This window comes from Pseudopodoces humilis, chromosome 12, assembly GCF_049639895.1.
Source record: "Pseudopodoces humilis isolate 2021_Gansu_Grassland_sample_001 chromosome 12, ASM4963989v1, whole genome shotgun sequence".
Taxonomy (NCBI): domain Eukaryota; kingdom Metazoa; phylum Chordata; class Aves; order Passeriformes; family Paridae; genus Pseudopodoces; species Pseudopodoces humilis.
The window spans coordinates 9763672-9784645 of record NC_142211.1 but is presented as its reverse complement, the minus strand read 5'-3'; positions in this window follow the sequence as shown (position 1 = coordinate 9784645).

Genomic DNA, 20974 nt, shown 5'->3' with positions numbered 1-20974 from the left:
TCACCGGACCTGAACACCCCGCCTTGCAGGCTACCGTTGGGGGAAGCCATCAGGTAGACAAAAAAAAAAAAAAATCCAGCCGAGATATCCATCAGCTCCAACCCGGATCCAACCATCCCATCCAGATGGCCTGAACCACAATGAAATCAAGAAACACCCAGAACTTCTTTACATATGAGGAGACTCTGTCCGGACGTCCATTTGACTCTATTCTCCAACGCCAGGAAATCAATTCATACAACAATCAAGGACCGTTGGTGAATGGTGCCTGCCTGGAATTTGGCCTCAAGGCTAAAAATCCCTATAAAAACCCCGGACAGTCTACCCTCCTTCGTGGATTTGGGAACACCTATACCTTTGGGTATAGACCCCTGTCCACCCAGCGCTGCGCTGTTTGTTTTATTGTGGTTTTTCCTCATTGTTTATTTTTTATAGAAATTGTTTTATAATAAATTGTTTTTATTTAACCCAAATCTGCCTTTGCATTTATAACAGATTGGTGCTGTGACTCGGATCGGAGAAACTGCGGGGAATCTCGCTGCCCAGGACGGGTACCCCCGCTGATTTTGGCGGCCTGGTGAGTTGAGAACCCCCGTAGTTCATTCCGATATCCGAACCAAATTTAGGCGGAGGTAAAAACCACAATAAAAAGGAAAGGATCCGGATCGGAGAGCTCGGGAAGGCACGGAGCCTTCGGGAAGCCGCGGCTTGCTTTGCTCGTAAAACGTCTAGTGTGCACAAAGACACCCACGCAGGAAAATAGCTGTAAGTACTGCTGGTTGAGCGGGCGATCGGGCGAGTGTGTGAGACGTGATCTGATCACGAAGCGAGTGCGGACTTCAAGGTCGCGTTTCCATCCTCCCGCGAGGGAATTGGCCGGCCGCGAAGGAAGCGATACAGAGTGAAAGTTTTTTTTTTTTCTCTCGACACACACTCGTAAAACCTGAGGCCAAAGGGTGTCTCGGGAACTGATCGCAAGGTACTAAGAGGGGAAGGGACGTCTTGTCGAGCTCGAGACTGGTAAACCCTCTTAGTAAACGGACCCAGGGAGAGGTCCAGGAAAGAATCAAAAGTACCGATTACAAGAGACCTCAGCTCAGCTCGCTGAAAGGTGAGTATCGGCAAATTTTGATTCCTAAGTACACAACGCAGAAACAGATATCGACTCCCGGAGAAGTCGAAGAAAGGTAAGAATATATTTGCGAAGTATGGGGCAGAAAAAGAGTAAGCTTCAAGGAAGAAGCACAGGAAAAGATTCCTCCGATCAGGGGGAGGAATCACCAGACATCCCACTGGAAAGTCCCTTGGGGTGGATGCTAAAACACTGGGAAGATTGTCCCCAGAGAAAGGGGAAATCAAAGGAGAAATTAATACATTATTGTATGGAGGTTTGGGGAGGACAGGAGTTGAGAAGTCACCTCACTTGGCCAGTGTTAGGCACATTTGAAAAATGGACGTGTAACAAGTTGTTCTCCTATGTGGAGAACAAGGTCCCCTCAGATCCTGAGGAGAGGGAATATGCTAAGCTCTGGGTAAATGTCAGAGTAGGGCTATTTCCAATAAAACAAAAAGAAAAACGTGAGTCGAGAGCTGAGTCCTGGGAACCCCTCGATCACTTACCACCCCCGTATCGAGGACCAGCGGGACCTTCCTCTGCAGATCAAGTGGTGCCCTCAGCACCCTTGGGCCCCCGAGACCAACCCACTGAGATACGTGTGTCTCAAGCGGGAGACTCGGGGCCAGCAGCGATGCCGGCAGCCCTTCCCCTTTCCCCGCCTGTAAACACCGTAACCACAGCAACCTCCTCGGAGGTTTTTCCTGCACAAGGCTGGGGATCACCCTATCCGTCCCTGCCGGTCCAGCCGCCACAACCGGGACCCTCCCATACAACGGAGGGGACTCCTCCCTTCAGCCGGGTGGCGGCAGAATTCCCACAATTGATAACAGGGAGGCAACCCACAATCACCAATTCCCCTCCCGCAAGTAGAACCCGTTTAAGAGCGAGAATGATAGATAATGAATGGGGAGAGAGCGAAGAGGGGCACCGGTTGTTCCCTCTTAGGGAAGTACCGACGGCCCCGGGAGTGATCGGTTTTGTGAATGTACCTCTTGTTATAAATGCAAAGGCAGATTTGGGTTAAATAAAAACAATTTATTATAAAACAATTTCTATAAAAAAATAAACAATGAGGAAAAACCACAATAAAACAAACAGCGCAGCGCTGGGTGGATAGGGGTCTATACCCAAAGGTATAGGTGTTCCCAAATCCACGAAGGAGGGTAGACTGTCCGGGGTTTTTATAGGGATTTTGTGCCTTGAGGCCAAATTCCAGGCAGGCACCATTCATCAACGGTCCTTGATTGTCGTATGAATTGATTTCCTGGCGTTGGAGAATAGAGTCAAATGGACGTCCGGACCGGGTCTCCTCATATGTAAAGAAGTTCTGGGTGGTTCTTGATTTCATTGTGGTTCAGGCCATCTGGATGGGATGGTTGGATCCGGGTTGGAGCTGATGGATATCTCGGCTGGATTTTTCCTTTTGTCTACCTGATGGCTTCCCCCAACGGTAGCCTGCAAGGCGGGGTGTTCAGGTCCGGTGATGAGTATCTCGTCGGAGCCTCTCCTTGTTGGCTTGATGTTTCGTGTCCTGTCTATTCTTTCCCGTTGATGGGCACCGAGCCTGTCCCTGTCAGCTTGATGAGCCTTGTCCTGTCAGCTTGATGAGCCTTGTCCTGTCTATTCTTTTTCGTTGATGGGCGCCGGCTAGGATCGTTATCCTTTGAGTGGGAATTCGTGGCTAGATCTGGGAAGGGCTTGTGTGCCATACTGTACTTTATATTTTATATCATTATTGTTATATACATTTATTTAGATTTCTACGAATTTTTACAAGTTCATTTCTCACAGTCCCCCGCCTAATAATCCATTACATTAAAAATTCGTGTTATTTCATCCAATTCTGCAGGGGAGGACTATAATTTTTTTACTCACATTCATTTTCTTCCCAGTCCGTTAACGAATTCTCACTATATGTTTGTGCCAGGTTATATTTATTTTCAAAATTCTTTAAGGCTTTAATCACGTTTTCGTTTTCTTTTTTCTCCTCTAATTTCATTAGTTTAGAGAGAGGAGTAGGTCTCCCTTGTGCTTTCTCAGGATCGATTGGAAGTGTGGCAATCTGCATTCCTTGCACAACAGAGTGAATTAGTCTGATGAAGCAAGGAATTAAGCAGGGAAGGAAAATGATTCCGGCAACTGAACAAGTGATGAAAAATACTAGCTTCTTCCACCAAGCCCCTTGCCCGAATATCTGGTCCCACCAGGAGGCTTGTAGGATTGAATTCCATTTTTGGACTGGCACATGAGCTACTTTTTTAATTTCAGCAGCCATTCCTTTTATTGTTTCTCCGTAATCGTCTATTTCCATACAACACTCGGATTCGTTGTATCTGCCACACACTCCTCCCTCCTCGGCTAGCAAATAATCGAGAGCTAGTCTGTTTTGGCACACAAAAGCTCTCATTTGTGAATGTTGTTTGGCTAGGAGTTCTAGGGCTTCTGAAGTGTGGTTGGAAACTATCTCTACCACCGCTTGCAATCTGATAAGTCTGTTGAGGAGATAAATGGGGGTTCTGTAACCCCAGCTGCCATCGTTTGCCCAAGTAGCGGGCCCGTAATATTGAATGATCCTTTCGGCAGGCCATTCTTCCTCGTTCCACTTCTGGTTGCCTCCCGCTATTGGTAGTTCTCGTTTTAATTCCCTCCTTTGTCTGTTTAATGTCTCAAAGAGAGGGGCTCCCAATGATTTACTCTCTGTTTTAGGTAGAGTAAAGAAAAAGGGCCGAATTATTCCAAGTGTGCATGATCCTTTCCATTTTCTGGGTAGCTCACTGTAAGCCTTTTTTCCACATATCCAATATATACCATCAGGAGCTTCCCAACCCTTGTTCAACTTTGCCGGATCATCCCAATATTCCTTCAATCCTATTAGCTCATGGAAGGGATTGGCCCCAGAGTTTTTGTACCAGCAAAGTCCAATTATTTCCATCCATTCACAGTTATTCCCCCGGGAGCGACTCCAATAGCCCGCGGGTGGTTCAGGTTGCCAGGTTTTAGTTTTGCTTTCTGAATTCACCGTGAGTGTGCTTACACACGGGGTATAGCCTACTAAATCAGTGAATTCTTTTCCCTCTCTGCTAATGCAGACAGTACCGATTATTCTTTGGTCTATAACCCATCCCTCTGGTCTTTGTTTTGTTTTTGATATTTTAGAGCCTTCCCATTTTAGAAGTTGCTCTGGGGTTAGTCCCTCTCCCTTCCAAGGCCATCTTTCAGCTGATTTTAACCCGCCACAGATCCAACAGTTAGATAGACCTAATTCTGTGGCTATTTCTTGCATTAGATCTATGAAAAGATTCTGGTTGGGGTTTGGCAACCCCCAATTGCTGTATTGTTTCTCTAATTGCTCATAATGCTCACTAAGAGAGTTAAGCCTCTCCTGTTCTAGCCTCTTTTTCCGAGCTTCCGCTTCTCGCCTCTTTAACTCTAGGGTTAGTTGTTTTATTTTGTTTTCAGGGTCCACCCCTTCCTCATCCCTGGAGAAGCAGAATACTTGGTTGAATTGCAAACATACCCGGTCATCACTACTTTTTAACAAATCAAGGATTATCGGTTCATTATTAAAAAAAGCTTTTTCTTCATGTTTTAAATTTCTACCTTCCCAATATACTTTCCCTCCCATGGTACACATTTTCAAATTCGCTTTATTGTAACATAAAGGGTTAACCGCATAATATGCCAAAAAGGTGGATTGTCTTTTCCCCCCTATCCAGACAGTTTTGTTACATTGACTGCAGATTGGAATTGGGGGAATCATTCCCACTTCTCTCCTATACCTGAAATGGGAAGTTTCAGTCTTTCTTTTCATAGGAGTTTTAGACTGCCCGTCCTTAAGACTCGCCGCTGGGTAATAACACCAGACCTCCCCCTTTTGTTCACATAGATTATACTGAGTGCCATCGGATATACAAAACCCCCTTTGTTGTTCTGGAGGACAGTCGATTATTCGTCCGGCATTTGTGGCGGTCTGGCACCGCTCACACTTCTCTAGGGGAGGATCCCCCAGAGGCACCTCGGGGCTCATTCCCTTGGTCAAGCACATGGCTAGATTCAGGAACATCAGGATTCCCCACCGGTGTATCCCTCTGCCTTGCCCTTCGCCCGTATAAAAATATACGGCGGGGATTACCATCTTCCCGGCAGCAAGGATATTCTTCAGGGGCCCTTGTAGTTCTTATGGCGTATCTTCTTTTAAAGGTAGCCCACCGAGACGACTTAATCGTGTCTGTCCTGCACGGTACTTTTACTGTCTTTCGGCACTCGATTTCCAAAGCCTCTGCCTTGGAGTCTAGTTTCCCTCTTATCCCCTTTTGAAAAAGTAGGAACCACTCAGGAGAGTCGAGTTCCAACAACCCCGCCCTGGTGGCAAGTATTAAGAGACGGCTAGTCAAATCCTGTTCCTTTTCTAGACACTTTGTGCACAATCCTTTAGGTTTGTACCCTCCCAAACAGTGGGTTACCCAAATCTGGTTACAATAGGCGCACTTAAAATGTATAAACGGAAAACAATTACACTCAGGGTGAATACAACTTATCTGATCGTTACTGTTCATTTGTGGTTACGCTGTAGTCTGATCTTTAGTTCTCCCGGAGGGGTGGTGACTTTCCACTTGGAGGTGTCGTATTCCTTTACTTTTTTTACCCGAGATGAGTGCGTCCAACCTTTTTCTGCGGTCCGGACAGCTGTGTCTGTGGTCAGGAGAACCAGGAAAGGTCCTTCCCAATGGGGGTTGAGGGGAAGCTCCTTCCACGCTTTGACGAGGACTTTATCCCCAGGCTGTATCTGGTGTATTGCGAATCCCAGAGTGGTGCTTTGGGGAATCAGTCCTCGTTTTCGTAGTTCCTGTAAATTTTTGTTGATAGCAATGAGATATGGTTGTATTTGTACATCCTCCACTTGGGGGTGTCCCACCGGCATTCTATGTTTGTATGGCATTCCGTACAACATTTCAAAAGGGGACAGACCCGTTTCAGAATGGGGCATTGTTCTTATATTTAGTAAAGCAAGAGGGAGACACTTAATCCATGACATTTTTGTCTCTATCATGAGTTTAGACAATTGGGATTTAAGTGTCTGATTCATTCTTTCCACTTGCCCTGAACTCTGAGGATGCCAGGGAGTGTGGTATTGCCATCTGATACCCAGAGCTTCTGAAGTTTGTTTTATAATTTTTGAAGTGAAATGAGTTCCTTGATCCGAATCAATACAGTCCACTATCCCATACCTAGGGATGATTTCTTCTAATAAAATTTTTGATACTGTTTGGGCCGTAGCCCTTGCCCTGGGAAAGGCTTCTACCCAATGCGTAAGTTTATCAACTATTACTAATAAGAATTTATATCTCCCGATTTTTGGTAATTCGGTGAAGTCCACCTGGATCCTCTCAAATGGTCTGTATGAGAGAGGCCGCCCTCCCCAAACAGTTTGTTTGGAGTTGGATTTATTTACTTTTTGGCAAACCACACACCCCTGTACCTCTTGTTTGGCAATTTCAAAAATCCCCTTGCATCCGAAAAATTTCAGGAACTGATCTGCCAGCGCCCGAGTTCCCCAATGGGTCTGTTTGTGTAGTCTTTGTAACACTCTCCTTGCCACCCCCCTTGGGATCAGCTCCCTCCCATCAGGTAACCACCATTTTCCTTGTTTCATGACTCCCCCTATTTTTTTGAATTCTTCAATCTCTTTCTCTGAAGGGAGCATGGGAATTTCCGGTGATTCCTCCGGAGTCACCTCGGGAATACTTACGGTAAGCAGGGCTGCTCGTTTTGCCTCTTTATCGGCTAAGTTGTTACCTCGGGTTTGAAACTGCAACCCTGTCTGGTGTCCTTTTACATGGACAATTGATATTTCTCTTGGCCCCCGGACTGCTTCTAGAATCTGTCTGATTATTTCCCCATGAATTAGGTCTTTTCCTTTGGTATTTATTAGACCCCTCTCTTCCCAAATTTTTCCAAAAGTGTGTACCACACCGAAAGCATACCGTGAGTCTGTGTATATGGTCCCTCTCCTTCCTTTCAACCTCCGGAGGGCTCTTAGGAGAGCATAGAGCTCGCAAGCTTGTGCAGACCAACTTGCTTTCAAAGGTCCAGATTCCACAACTTCCCCAGATGCACCATTTATTATCGCATATCCCGATTTTCTTTTTCCCTCAATAATTCTCGAGGATCCATCTACAAACCACTTCTCTCCCCCTTCTAACTCCTGATCCTCTAAGTCCGGTCTTATTCTGGTCTGCAGCTCCACGATCTCAGAACAGTTATGAACTAATTTCTCTAAAGGTTCACCGAATAAAAACTGAGCAGGATTTTGTGCAGAAGTAGTTTTCAATTCTAAACCGGGTGAACTGATTAAGATGGCTTCATATTTCAGGAGCCTGGAATCAGTCAGCCACTTCTCTGCTTTTTGTTGCAATATGTTTCTCACATCATGGGGAGTGTAGACTACCAGAGGAGCCCCAAAAGTTATTTTCTTTGCTTCTCCTACTAACAGAGCTACTGCTACAATTGCTTGTAAACACGTAGGCCAACCTCGACTGACTGGATCTAAGATCTTTGAAAGAAACCCTATAGGTTTCTTTTTGTCTGCCCATTCCTGAGTCAGGACTCCCTGTGCTGTTTGTCCACTCACATCCACAAACAACTGGAATTCTTTATTTGTATCTGGTAGAGTTAGTACCGGGGCAGTCATAAGGACAATTTTTAATTTCTGAAAATTGGACTCATCCTGTTCAGTCCACTTCAGCCTGTCAGTGTTTAATCTTTCATATAAAAACTTCACCTTTTCACTGTAACCCTCAATCCACTGCCTGCAGTATCCCAAGAGCCCTAGAATTTGTCTAATTTGCCTTTTTGTTTTTGGTGCAGGCAATGCAAGGATGCCTGCTACCCTCTCCGGGTCTAATTTTTTCTTCCCTTGAGATATCCAATGCCCAAGATATTTTATTTCAGGCTCTGTGAATTGCAGCTTGGATTTTGATACTTTCAAACCTTTCTTTCCTAGGAAGTTTAACAAGGCAATCGTGCTTTTTCTAACGCTTTCTTCAGTCGGTCCAGCTATTAGCAAATCATCTACATATTGCAAAAGCTTTGTATCGCCCTCTAAAGCAAATTGGGTTAATATTTGTTCTAAAGCTTGTCCAAACAGGTTCGGGGACTCCACAAACCCCTGGGGGAGGACCGTCCACCTTAGCTGTTGTTTGCGGTTTGTATCTGGGTCCTCCCACTGAAATGCAAAATAATCTCTACTCCTTTCATCCAGAGGGCAAGTCCAGAAGGCATCTTTTAAATCAATCACACTATACCACACATCTTCTGGTGTGAGTCTATTTAGTAAAGTATAGGGGTTGGCCACCACCGGGAATCTAGTCCGGGTCCTAGCATTTACCGCTCGTAGGTCCTGGACCAATCGGAAGCTACCATCCGTCTTCCTTACAGCCAGGATGGGGGTGTTGTGTTGGGACATGCAAGGCTCTAAAGTTCCCCCTTTTAGGAGGTCATCAATTATTTGTTTCAACCCCCTTCTCCCCTCCCTCCGGGTGGGAGATTGTTTTCACTCTTATAGGGTCCTCAGAGTTCTCGATTTTTATTTTGATAGGTTTGATATCTAGCTTTCCTACCTCTCCTTTTGAATGCCATACTTTAGGGTTTATTTTCTCCTCATCCTTAGGAGTCAACTTAAATATTTTTACCACCAATTCAGAGTTTTTAATCAAGATATTAATTCTTAAAGCGACAATCATGTCCCTTCCCAGCAAATTGTAATCTGCTTCTTCTACTAATAGCAAATTCCCTAAGCAAATTTTATTTTCAGATTCTATTTCCACATCTTTTATTATAGGTACTTCAAAGGGGTCTCCCTTTGCACCGATTACAAAAACTTTTTCTCTGCTAGCCACACATCCGTATGGTAATTTCTGCAGGGTACTTCTCTCTGCCCCAGTATCTACAAGAAAACTTACCGCCTGTCGTTGGGGTCCCACTTTTAACTTTATCAAGGGCTCCTTGGATGTTCTGGTCCCCAAATTAAAGAGCCCCTGACACCCCTAGTCTTCCTGAAAAATTTTCTCATCTTTTAATTTTTGTTTACAATTCCGCTGAACGTGTCCTACCTGTTTACAGTAGTAGCATTCAGGGGGTTCTCTCCATGGGGCCGGGGCTGCCCGGTGAGAACCTCGACCTTTCCCGGGTAGTGATTTAAACTTACCCCGCATCTGTTCTTGTTTCTGGACCTCTTTTACCGCAGTTACTAAAATTCTAGCTTGCGATTTCTGCTTCTCATCTTCTCTCCTCATGTACACTTTTTGAGCTTCCCTTAGGAGCTCCTGAAGACTTTTATCTTGCCACCCCTCGATCTTTTCTAATTTCCTCCTAATATCTTCCCAAGATTTAGCAACGAATTGTGTTTTTAACAGAACCTCCCCCACAGGAGAGTTTGGGTCAGTCCCAGAATAAATCTGTAAACTTCGCCGTAATCTCTCGATCCATTCAGTGGGTGGTTCCTCTTTTCCTTGACACTCTCTAAAAACTTTGCTAATGTTCTGGCCCCTAGGGACCGCTTCTCTTATACCTTGTATAATCATGCTCCTTAAATCCATCATGTTCCGTCTGTCTTCCTCCGTCTGTGCATTCCAGCTCCGGCTTGCGCTAGGCCATTTCTGGTTACCTGGCATCCCCTGTGGATTGCGTCTGTCCCAGTCTCTGATCCCGGCTTGTTTAATCATTTCCCTTTCCTCCGGATTAAACAGTGATCTCAGGATTGCCATAAGATCGTCAAAGGTATAAATACTACTCCCTAAAAATTCATCTAACCTCTCAGCCACTCCGAGAGGGTCATCTAACAACCGCCCCATCTCTTTTTTAAATGCTCTTACATCTCCAGAGTTAAGGGGGACATTCACAAAACCGATCACTCCCGGGGCCGTCGGTACTTCCCTAAGAGGGAACAACCGGTGCCCCTCTTCACTCTCTCCCCATTCATTATCCGTCATTCTTGCTCTTAAACGGGTTCTACTTGCGGGAGGGGAATTGGTGATTGTGTGTTGCCTCCCTGTTATTAATTGTGGGAATTCTGCCGCCACCCGGCTGAAGGGAGGAGTCCCCTCCATTGTATGGGAGGGTCCCGGTAGTGGCGGCTGGACCGGCAGGGACGGATAGGGTGATCCCCAGCCTTGTGCAGGAAAAACCTCCGAGGAGGTTGCTGTGGTTACGGTGTTTACAGGCGGGGAAAGGGGAAGGGCTGCCGGCATTGCTGCTGGCCCCGACTCTCCCGCTTGAGACACACGTATCTCAGTGGGTTGGTCTCGGGGGCCCAAGGGTGCTGAGGGCACCACTTGATCTGCAGAGGAAGGTCCCGCTGGTCCTCGATACGGGGGTGGTAAGTGATCGAGGGGTTCCCAGGACTCAGCTCTCGACTCACGTTTTTCTTTTTGCTTTATTGGAAATAGCCCTACTCTGACATTTACCCAGAGCTTAGCGTATTCCCTCTCCTCAAGATCTGAGGGGACTTTGTTCTCCACATAGGAGAACAACTTGTTACACGTCCATTTTTCAAATGTGCCTAACACTGGCCAAGTGAGGTGACTTCTCAACTCCTGTCCTCCCCAAACCTCCATACAATAATGTATTAATTTCTCCTTTGATTTCCCCTTCCTCTGGGGACAATCTTCCCAGTGTTTTAGCATCCACCCCAAGGGACTTTCCAGTGGGATGTCTGGTGATTCCTCCCCCTGATCGGAGGAATCTTTTCCTGTGCTTCTTCCTTGAAGCTTACTCTTTTTCTGCCCCATACTTCGCAAATATATTCTTACCTTTCTTCGACTTCTCCGGGAGTCGATATCAGTTTCTGCGTTGTGTACTTAGGAATCAAAATTTGCCGATACTCACCTTTCAGCGAGCTGAGCTGAGGTCTCTTGTAATCGGTACTTTTGATTCTTTCCTGGACCTCTCCCTGGGTCCGTTTACTAAGAGGGTTTACCAGTCTCGAGCTCGACAAGACGTCCCTTCCCCTCTTAGTACCTTGCGATCAGTTCCCGAGACACCCTTTGGCCTCAGGTTTTACGAGTGTGTGTCGAGGGAAAAAAAACTTTCACTCTGTATCGCTTCCTTCGCGGCCGGCCAATTCCCTCGCGGGAGGATGGAAACGCGACCTTGAAGTCCGCACTCGCTTCGTGATCAGATCACGTCTCACACACTCGCCCGATCGCCCGCTCAACCAGCAGTACTTACAGCTATTTTCCTGCGTGGGTGTCCTTGTGCGCACTAGACGTTTTACGAGCAAAGCAAGCCGCGGCTTCCCGAAGGCTCCGTGCCTTCCGAGCTCTTCGATCTGGATTTTTCCTTTTTATTGTGGTTTTTACCTCCGCCTAAATTTGGTTCGGATATCGGAATGAACTACGGGGGTTCTCAACTCACCAGGCCGCCAAAATCAGCGGGGGTACCCGTCCTGGGCAGCGAGATTCCCCGCAGTTTCTCCGATCCGAGTCACGGCACCAATCTGTTATAAATGCAAAGGCAGATTTGGGTTAAATAAAAACAATTTATTATAAAACAATTTCTATAAAAAAATAAACAATGAGGAAAAACCACAATAAAACAAACAGCGCAGCGCTGGGTGGATAGGGGTCTATACCCAAAGGTATAGGTGTTCCCAAATCCACGAAGGAGGGTAGACTGTCCGGGGTTTTTATAGGGATTTTTAGCCTTGAGGCCAAATTCCAGGCAGGCACCATTCATCAACGGTCCTTGATTGTCATATGAATTGATTTCCTGGCGTTGGAGAATAGAGTCAAATGGACGTCCGGACCGAGTCTCCTCATATGTAAAGAAGTTCTGGGTGGTTCTTGATTTCATTGTGGTTCAGGCCATCTGGATGGGATGGTTGGATCCGGGTTGGAGCTGATGGATATCTCGGCTGGATTTTTCCTTTTGTCTACCTGATGGCTTCCCCCAACGGTAGCCTGCAAGGCGGGGTGTTCAGGTCCGGTGATGAGTATCTCGTCGGAGCCTCTCCTTGTTGGCTTGATGTTTCGTGTCCTGTCTATTCTTTCCCGTTGATGGGCACCGAGCCTGTCCCTGTCAGCTTGATGAGCCTTGTCCTGTCAGCTTGATGAGCCTTGTCCTGTCTATTCTTTTTCGTTGATGGGCGCCGGCTAGGATCGTTATCCTTTGAGTGGGAATTCGTGGCTAGATCTGGGAAGGGCTTGTGTGCCATACTGTACTTTATATTTTATATCATTATTGTTATATTCATTTATTTAGATTTCTACGAATTTTTACAAGTTCATTTCTCACACCCTTAACTCTGGAAATGTAAGGGCTTTTAAAAAGAGATGGGGCGGTTGTTAGATGACCCTTTTGGGGTGGCTGAGAGGTTAGATGAATTTTTAGAGAGTAGTATTTATACCTTTGACGATCTTATGGCAATCCTGAGATCATTGTTTAATCAAGAAGAAAGAGAGATGATTGAACAAGCCGGGATCAGAGACTGAGACAGACGCAATCCACAGGGGACGCCAGGTAACCAGAAATAGCCTAGTGTAAGCCCGAGCTGGAATGCACAGACGGAGGAAGGCAGACGGAACATGATGGATTTAAGGAGCATAATTGTACAAAGTATAAGAGAAGCGGTCCCTAGGGGCCAGAATGTTAGCAAAATTTTTAGAGAATGTCAAGGAAAAGAGGAACCACCCACTGAATAGATCGAGAGATTACGGCGAAGTTTACAGATTTACTCTGAGACTGACCCGAACTCTCCTGTGGGGAAGGTTCTGTTAAAAAAACACAATTCGTTGCTAAATCTTGGGAGGACATTAGGAGAAAATTAGAAAAGATCGAGGAGTGGCAAGATAAAAGCCTCCAGGAGCTCCTAAGGGAAGCTCAAAAAGTATACATGAGGAGAGAAGATGAGAAGCAGAAATTGCAGGCTAAGGTTTTAGTAACTGCGGTAAAAGAGATCCAGAAACAAGAACAGATGCAGGGTAAGTTTAAAACACTACCCGGAAAAAGTCGAGGTTCTCACTGGGCAGCCCCGGCCCCACGGAGAGAACCCCCGGAATGCTACTACTGTAAAAAGGTAGGACACGTTCAGCGGAATTGTAAACAAAGAATAAAAGATAAGAAAATTTTTCAAGAGGATTAGGAGTGTCAGGGGCTCTTTAATTTGGGGACCAGAACATCCAAGAAGCCCTTGATAAAATTAAAAGTGGGCCCCCAACGACAGGAAGTAAGTTTTCTTGTAGATACTGGGGCAGAGAGAAGTACCCTGCAGAAATTGCCATACGGATGTGTGGCTAGCAGAGAAAAAGTTTTTGTAATCGGTGCAAAGGGAGACCCCTTTGAAGTGCCTGTAATAAAAAATGTGGAAATAGAATCTGAAAATAAAATTTGCTTAGAGAATTTACTATTAGTAGAAGAAGCAGATTACAATTTGTTGGGGAGGGACATGATTGTCGCTTTAAGAATTAATATCATGATTAAAAATTCTGAATTGGTGGTGAAAATATTTAAGTTGACTCCTAAAAATGAGGAGAAAATAAACCCTGAAGTATAGCATTCAAAGGGAGAAGGGAGTTGAAACAAATAATTGATGACCTCCTAAACGGGGGTACTTTAGAGCCTTGCATGTCCCAACACAACACCCCCATCCTGGCTGTAAGGAAGACGGATGGTAGCTTCCGATTAGTCCAGGACCTACGAGCGGTAAACGCTAGGACCCGGACTAGATTCCCGGTGGTGGCCAATCCCTATACTTTACTAAATAGACTCACACCAGAAGATGTGTGGTATAGTGTGATTAATTTGAAAGATGCTTTTTAGACTTGCCCTCTGGATGAAAGGAGTAGAGATTATTTTGCATTTCAGAGGGAGGACCCAGATACAAACCGTAAGCAACAGCTAAGGTGGACGGTCCTCCCCCAGGAGTTTGTGGAGTCTCCGAACCTTTTCAGACAAGCTTTAGAACAAATGTTAACCCAATTTGCTCTTGAGGACAGGACAAAGCTTTCGCAGTATGTAGATGACTTGCTAATAGCTAGACCGACTGAAGAGAGTGTGAAGAAAAGCACGATTGCCTTGTTAAACTTTCTAAGAAAGAAAAGTTTGAAAGTATCAAAATCCAAGCTGCAATTCACAGAGCCTGAAATAAAAAATAAAATACCTCAGACATTGTATATCTCAAGGAAAAAATTAGACCCGGAGAGGGTAGCAGGCATCCTTGCATTGCCTGGACCAAAAACAAAAAGGCAAATTAGACAAATTCTAGGGCTCTTGGGATATTGCAGGCAGTGGATTGAGGGTTTCAGTAAAAAAAGTGAAGTTTTTGTATGAAAGATTAAACACTGACAGGCTGAAGTAGACTGAACAGGATGAGTCTAATTTCCAGAAATTAAAAACTGTTCTTATGACTGCCCCGGTACTAACTCTACCAGATACGAATAAAGAATTCCAGTTGTTCGTGAATGTGAGTAAACAAACAACACAGGGAGTCCTGACTCAGGAATGGGCAGACAAAAGGAAGCCTATAGGCTTCAAAGATCTTAGATCCAATCAGTCGGGGTTGGCCTACGTGTTTACCAGCAATTGTAACAGTGGCTCTGTTAGTGGGAGAAGCAAGGAAAATAACTTTTCCTCCCCTGGTAGTTTACACTCCCCACGATGTGAAAAACATATTGCAGCAAAAAGCAGAGAAGTGGCTGACTGATTCCAGGCTTCTAAAATATGAAGCCATCTTAATCAGCTCACCCGGTTTAGAATTGAAAACCACTGCACAAAAATCCTGCTCAGTTTCTATTCAGAAAAATTAGTACATGATTGTTCTAAAATCGTAGAGCTGCAGACCAGATAAGTTACATCAACGCAAACTGTGATTGTTTTCCATTTATACATTTTAAATGTGCTTATTGTAAACAAATTTGAGTAACCCACTGTTGGGGAGAGTACAAACCTAAGGGATTGTGTACCAATTGTCTGACTAAAGAACAGGAGCTGACTAGCCGTTTCTTAATACTTGTCACCCGGGCGGGGTTTTTAGAACTTAACTCTCCTGAGTGGTACCTGCTTTTTCAAAAGGGGATTAGAGGTAAACTAGACTCCAAGGCAAAAACTTTAAAAATTGAGTGCCAAAAGACAGTCAAGGTACCGAGCAGGACAGACACAATTAAGTCGTCTCGGTGGGCTGCTTTCAAGAGAAAGTACGCCATAAAGACTACAAGGGCCCCTGAAGAATATCCTTGCTGCCGAGAAGATAGTAATCCCCGCCGTATATTTCTATACGGGCGAAGGGCAAGGCAGAGGGATACACCGGTGGGGAATCCTGATAGTCCTGAGTCTAGCCGTGTGCTTGGCCGAGGGAATGATTCCCGAGGTACCTCCGGGGGAGAGTCTCCTGGGGAAGTGTGAGCAGTGTCAGACTGCCACAGATACCAGACGAATAATTAACTGTCCTCCGGAACGTTGTTTGTCTAACAGCACTCAGTATAATCTTTGTGAATTAAAGGGGAAGGTCTAGTGTTACCACTCAGGGGCAAGGTTTAAGGACGGGCAGTCTAAAACTCCTATAAGAAAAAAAAACTACTAAAGCTACCCACTTCAAGTATAAGAGAGAAGTGGGAATGCTCCCTCCAATTCCAATCTGCAGCCAATGTAACAAAACTGTCTAGATAAGAAGAAAAAGACAATCCACCTTTTTAGCATATTATAAGGTTAACCATTTATGTTACAATACAGCAAACTTAAAAAATGTGTACCATGGGGGGGAAAGTGTATTGAGAAGGTAAAAATTTAAAACATGAAGAAAACGCCTCTTTTAATAATGAACCGATAATTCTTAATTTGTTAAAAAGTGGTGATGACCGAGTATGTTTGCAATTCGACCAAGTGTTCTGCTTCTACAGGGATGAGGAAGGGGTGGACCCTGAAAACAAAACAAAACAACTAACCCTAGAGTTAAAGAGGCGAGAAGCGGAAGCTCGGAAAAAGAGGCTAGAACAAGAGAGGCTTAACTCTCTTAGTGAGCATTATGAGCAATTAGAGAAACAATAAAAGGATTGGCTGCTGAAATTAAAAAAGTAGCTCATGTGCCAGTCCAAAAATGGAATTCAATCCTACAAGCCTCCTGGTGGGACCAGATATTCGGGCAAGGGGCTTGGTGGAAGAAGCTAGTATTTTTCATCACTTGTTCAGTTGCCGGAATCATTTTCCTTCCCTGCTTAATTCCTTGCTTCATCAGACTAATTCACTCTGTTGTGCAAAGAATGCAGATTGCCACACTTCCAATCGATCCTGAGAAAGCACAAGGGAGACCTACTCCTCTCTCTAAACTAATGAAATTAGAGGAGGAAAAGGAAAACAAAAACGCGATGAAAGCCTTAAAGAATTTTGAAAATAGACATAACCTGGTACAAACATATAGTGAGAATTCGTTAACGGACTGGGAAGAAAATTAATGTGAGTAAAAAATTATAGTCCTTCCCCTGCAGAATTGGATGAAATAACACGAATTTTTAATGTAATGGATTATTAGGCGGGGGAATCCAAAGTGTGAGAAATGAACTTGTAAAAATTCGTAGAAATCTAAATAAATGTATATAACAATAATGATATAAAATATAAAGTACAGTATGGCACACAAGCCCTTCCCAGATCTAGTCGCGAATTCCCACTCAAAGGATAACGATCCTAGCCGGCGCCCATCAACGAAAAAGAATAGACAGGACAAGGCTCATCAAGCTGACAGGGACAGGCTCGGTGCCCATCAACGGAAAAGAATAGACAGGACACGAATCATCAAGCTAACAAGGAGAGGCTCCGACGAGATACTCATCACCGGACCTGAACACCCCGCCTTGCAGGCTACCGTTGGGGGAAGCCATCAGGTAGACAAAAAAAAAAAAAAATCCAGCCGAGATATCCATCAGCTCCAACCCGGATCCAACCATCCCATCCAGATGGCCTGAACCACAATGAAATCAAGAAACACCCAGAACTTCTTTACATATGAGGAGACTCTGTCTGGACGTCCATTTGACTCTATTCTCCAACGCCAGGAAATCAATTCATACAACAATCAAGGACCGTTGGTGAATGGTGCCTGCCTGGAATTTGGCCTCAAGGCTAAAAATCCCTATAAAAACCCCGGACAGTCTACCCTCCTTCGTGGATTTGGGAACACCTATACCTTTGGGTATAGACCCCTGTCCACCCAGCGCTGCGCTGTTTGTTTTATTGTGGTTTTTCCTCATTGTTTATTTTTTATAGAAATTGTTTTATAATAAATTGTTTTTATTTAACCCAAATCTGCCTTTGCATTTATAACAAAAGGACGAGAGACAAAGGATTTGGGGTTTGGGGGGGTCTCTTTTAACAGGGTTTCTCGGAGGGAGGGAACATCAGAGAGGGAACCAATTATTTTTCTCAGTTAGTACATCTTACAAACTTTCTACAAATCAAGGTTACACACGCCAAGATAAAAAATAACAGACACTAACTTCTTCAAATGCCCACAAAGGTGTGGGAGTATTCTATACAGAGGGGCAGAGGGGGAGAGAGGGGGGGCTTGGTTTCCTGGCAACACAGGGGGGAAAGAAAGGGAAGGCAAGGTAAGCATGCCCTCTCAGCTTCCATAGTTTAGAGGCATTCTGGGACAGGAAAAAGTTACAAACTTCCATGTAGGAAAGAAGAGTTCTCTTCTCCCAACCCCGTGCTTTCCTGGGCTAAAGAAACTTCAAGCAGCTGGAAATGCCAGCGGGGTCCTCTCTTTACTCTATCCGGCCTCTCGCCGTGGGGCTGAGGAGAGAAACTTCAGTAACCATGGTAACTTGACGCCAGGTAAACAGGAGAAAGAGAAGCTGGGGGGGAATCACAACTAAAAGATGGGAAAAGATACATTTCAGGCTATCAACTACAACATCTCCCCCTAATTTTTTCCAAAAGAAGGAAGGGAACTTGGTTTTACTTCTTCAAACCAAGGGGAAGGGGTTTGGGGTGTATTGGGATTTGGGAATTCCACAGCATTTATCTGAGGTGCAGGAGAAATTAACTTGGTGGTGGTGGTAACACACCAACGTTGCAAAACAGAAAACATAATCAAAACAACAACAACAATTGCAAAAAACCCTAAAACAGTCCAGAAAACAGAAGACAGCCATCCCGAAAATCCCCATCCTGAGAAAATGTCTACAAAACTGTCATACTGAGGATGGTTTCTTCTTAAAATACAGGTAAACAAGGAACAAAAACCATCAGCTAAATTCATTAATAAACAAATTCAACAGTGGAAAGTCAGGGTAGAATGGAGAATCTGGATTTCCTTCTCCACCCAAATACCTGTTTGTTCTTTGAACTTCTGCTACTGAAATATCGGGGGGTCTTGTGGGATGTTTTTCAATGTACGGTTTTACCCACCTCTGTGGGACCCACCGCAAACCCAGGGGTGTTGATACACAAGCGTATCCTCTTCCCCATGTCACTAATTTGTAAGGACCTTCAATTTTTCCACTTTCAGGGTCTCTCATCAGCACTGGTGGATGTTCTTTGAGCTTGTGTTTGCCATGAGGGGAGAAATGCTTAACCACTGGGGGGTTTTGATCTTCCATAGAACAGTTTAAAAAATTGAGAGTGAACAGGGCTTTGCATAATCTTTCCTGTGGTGTTAACTTTACTTTGTTTTTCCATTGATTTTTCAAAACTCTTTTGAGTGACTGGTGTGCTCTCTCTACTATTGCTTGACCTGTTGGAGAGTGGGGGATTCCTGTCTTGTGTCTCACTCCCCATTCCTGCAAAAATTCCTTAAACACTTTGGAAATATATGCTGGTCCATTATCTGTTTTAATTTCTTTAGGGATTCCTAGTACAGAAAAAGCTTGCAACAGGTGCTTTGTGGCATGCACACCTTTTTCTCCTGCATCGGCTGAGGCAAAAATTGCTCCCGAGAAGGTATCAGTAGATACATGTACGTATTTTACCTGTCCAAATTCAGGGATGTGTGTTACATCAGTTTGCCATACTTCACAGCTTTTCAGTCCCCTTGGATTGACTCCAGCACCCAGGGATGGCAGAGCTGTGCGCTGACAGTGGGGACATGTGGCCACAATGGCTTTGGCTTGATCTCGTTTCAGATTAAACTGTCGAATCAAACCTGGTACATTCTGATGAAACATTTCATGGCTTAATTTTGCCTGTTGAAACAGGTCAGGGAGTCTGGCCAGTCCAACAGGGGCAGCAGCCAGGGAATCAGCTCTGTCATTCCCTTCTGCTATGAAACCAGGTAATTCCATGTGCGACCGGGTATGCATAACAAAATAGGGATGTTCTCGATGGGAAACTGCATAAATTAATTTTGAGAGCAATTCAAACAAAGTTCTGTTTGAGATCTCCTTGAGGACTGCATTTTCTGCTCTGGAAACTACTCCTGCTACATAAGCTGAATCAGTGACCAAATTGAATGGTTCTGAAAACCTCTCAAATGCTCTAACCACTGCTGCTAACTCAGCAATTTGAGGGGATCCTTCTACATAATCAACATCTGTTTCCCACTGCTGCGTCTGAGGATCCTTCCAGGTCATTACTGACCTTCGGGATGCTCCAGAAGCATCAGTAAAAACAGTCAAAGCTTCAAGGGGCTTCTGACTCCTCTTATCTTTTGGTACCAAATTAAATTTTGAATTAAACAATTTGTGTGCAGGGGCATGAACTGAAATCTGCCCAGTAAAATTCTCCAGAGCAATTTGCAGGGTCTCTTGATTCCTCAAGAGGTGCTCAAACATTTCCCTGGTCATCTTCACTGAGGAGGTTTCTTCCTCAGAGAGGCTTAGGGGCAAATGTATACATGAAAAATCACAGCCAGCAAGTTCTCTCATTCTCAGCCTGGCCTTTCCAACCAGCTGGGCCATCAATTCCTGTGGCCTTGTAATATTTTTGGACCGATGGTGACTGAGAAAGACCCACTCAATGATTATCAAATGGTCTTTCTGGTCTTTGTCCCACTGAAAAATCAACCCCTGAAGGTGTGGCAATTTCCCCATTACAATAAATTTGAAAGGCAGCTCTGGATGGCATCTATGTGCCTGTCTCTTCTCCATCATGCTGCTTACCTTCTCTAAAGCATCCCTGGCTTCTGGAGTCAGAGTCCTTGGAGCACTCAGCTCATCTCCCCCTTTCAATAAATTGAAAAGAGGGGCTAGGTCATCAGTGGCAATGCCTAGCCAAGGCCTAACCCAATTCAATGTTCCACACAGAGAGTGCAAGTCGGCTAAGGTTTTGGGATTGCTGTTAAAAGCTAATTTTTGAGGAACAATTGTTTTTGCAGTGATTTCCAGACCTAGGTATTTCCAAGGAGGCATCTTTTGTACTTTTTCTTCCTGAAGGGTGAGTCCTGCAGTTGTTAAAACTTCGGTCACCCGGTCCAGTGTGGACTGGAGCAATTTTTCTTGGGGGGCACACACTAGCACATCATCTATATAATGCAGGATAATGGCTTCCCCCACCTCAGCTCGCACAGGGGATAACAAGGCAGCAACATACCATTGGCAAATCACAGGTGAATTTTTCATCCCTTGGGGGAGGGATTTCCAATGAAACCTTCTGTCCTGGGGTGACTTTATGATACTGGTATCTCCAATCGTCTGGTTTATGTTATATATTAAGTTCTGCACCTTTAAGACTGGCTTTGAGAGCAAGAGAGGGGGAAGAAGAAGCGCGCAGTTTGTGTTAAGGAAAAACATCACTCCCACACATCCCGCGCCTGGACTGTGGTGTCTGCAGCACGGACAGACAGCGGGACAGAGCTTCTCTCTGGCTTTTAGTTAGTTTTAGCTAGCTGAGGCAGAGGAGTTCCCTGGACCTTTGTTTGTTTTTTTCCCA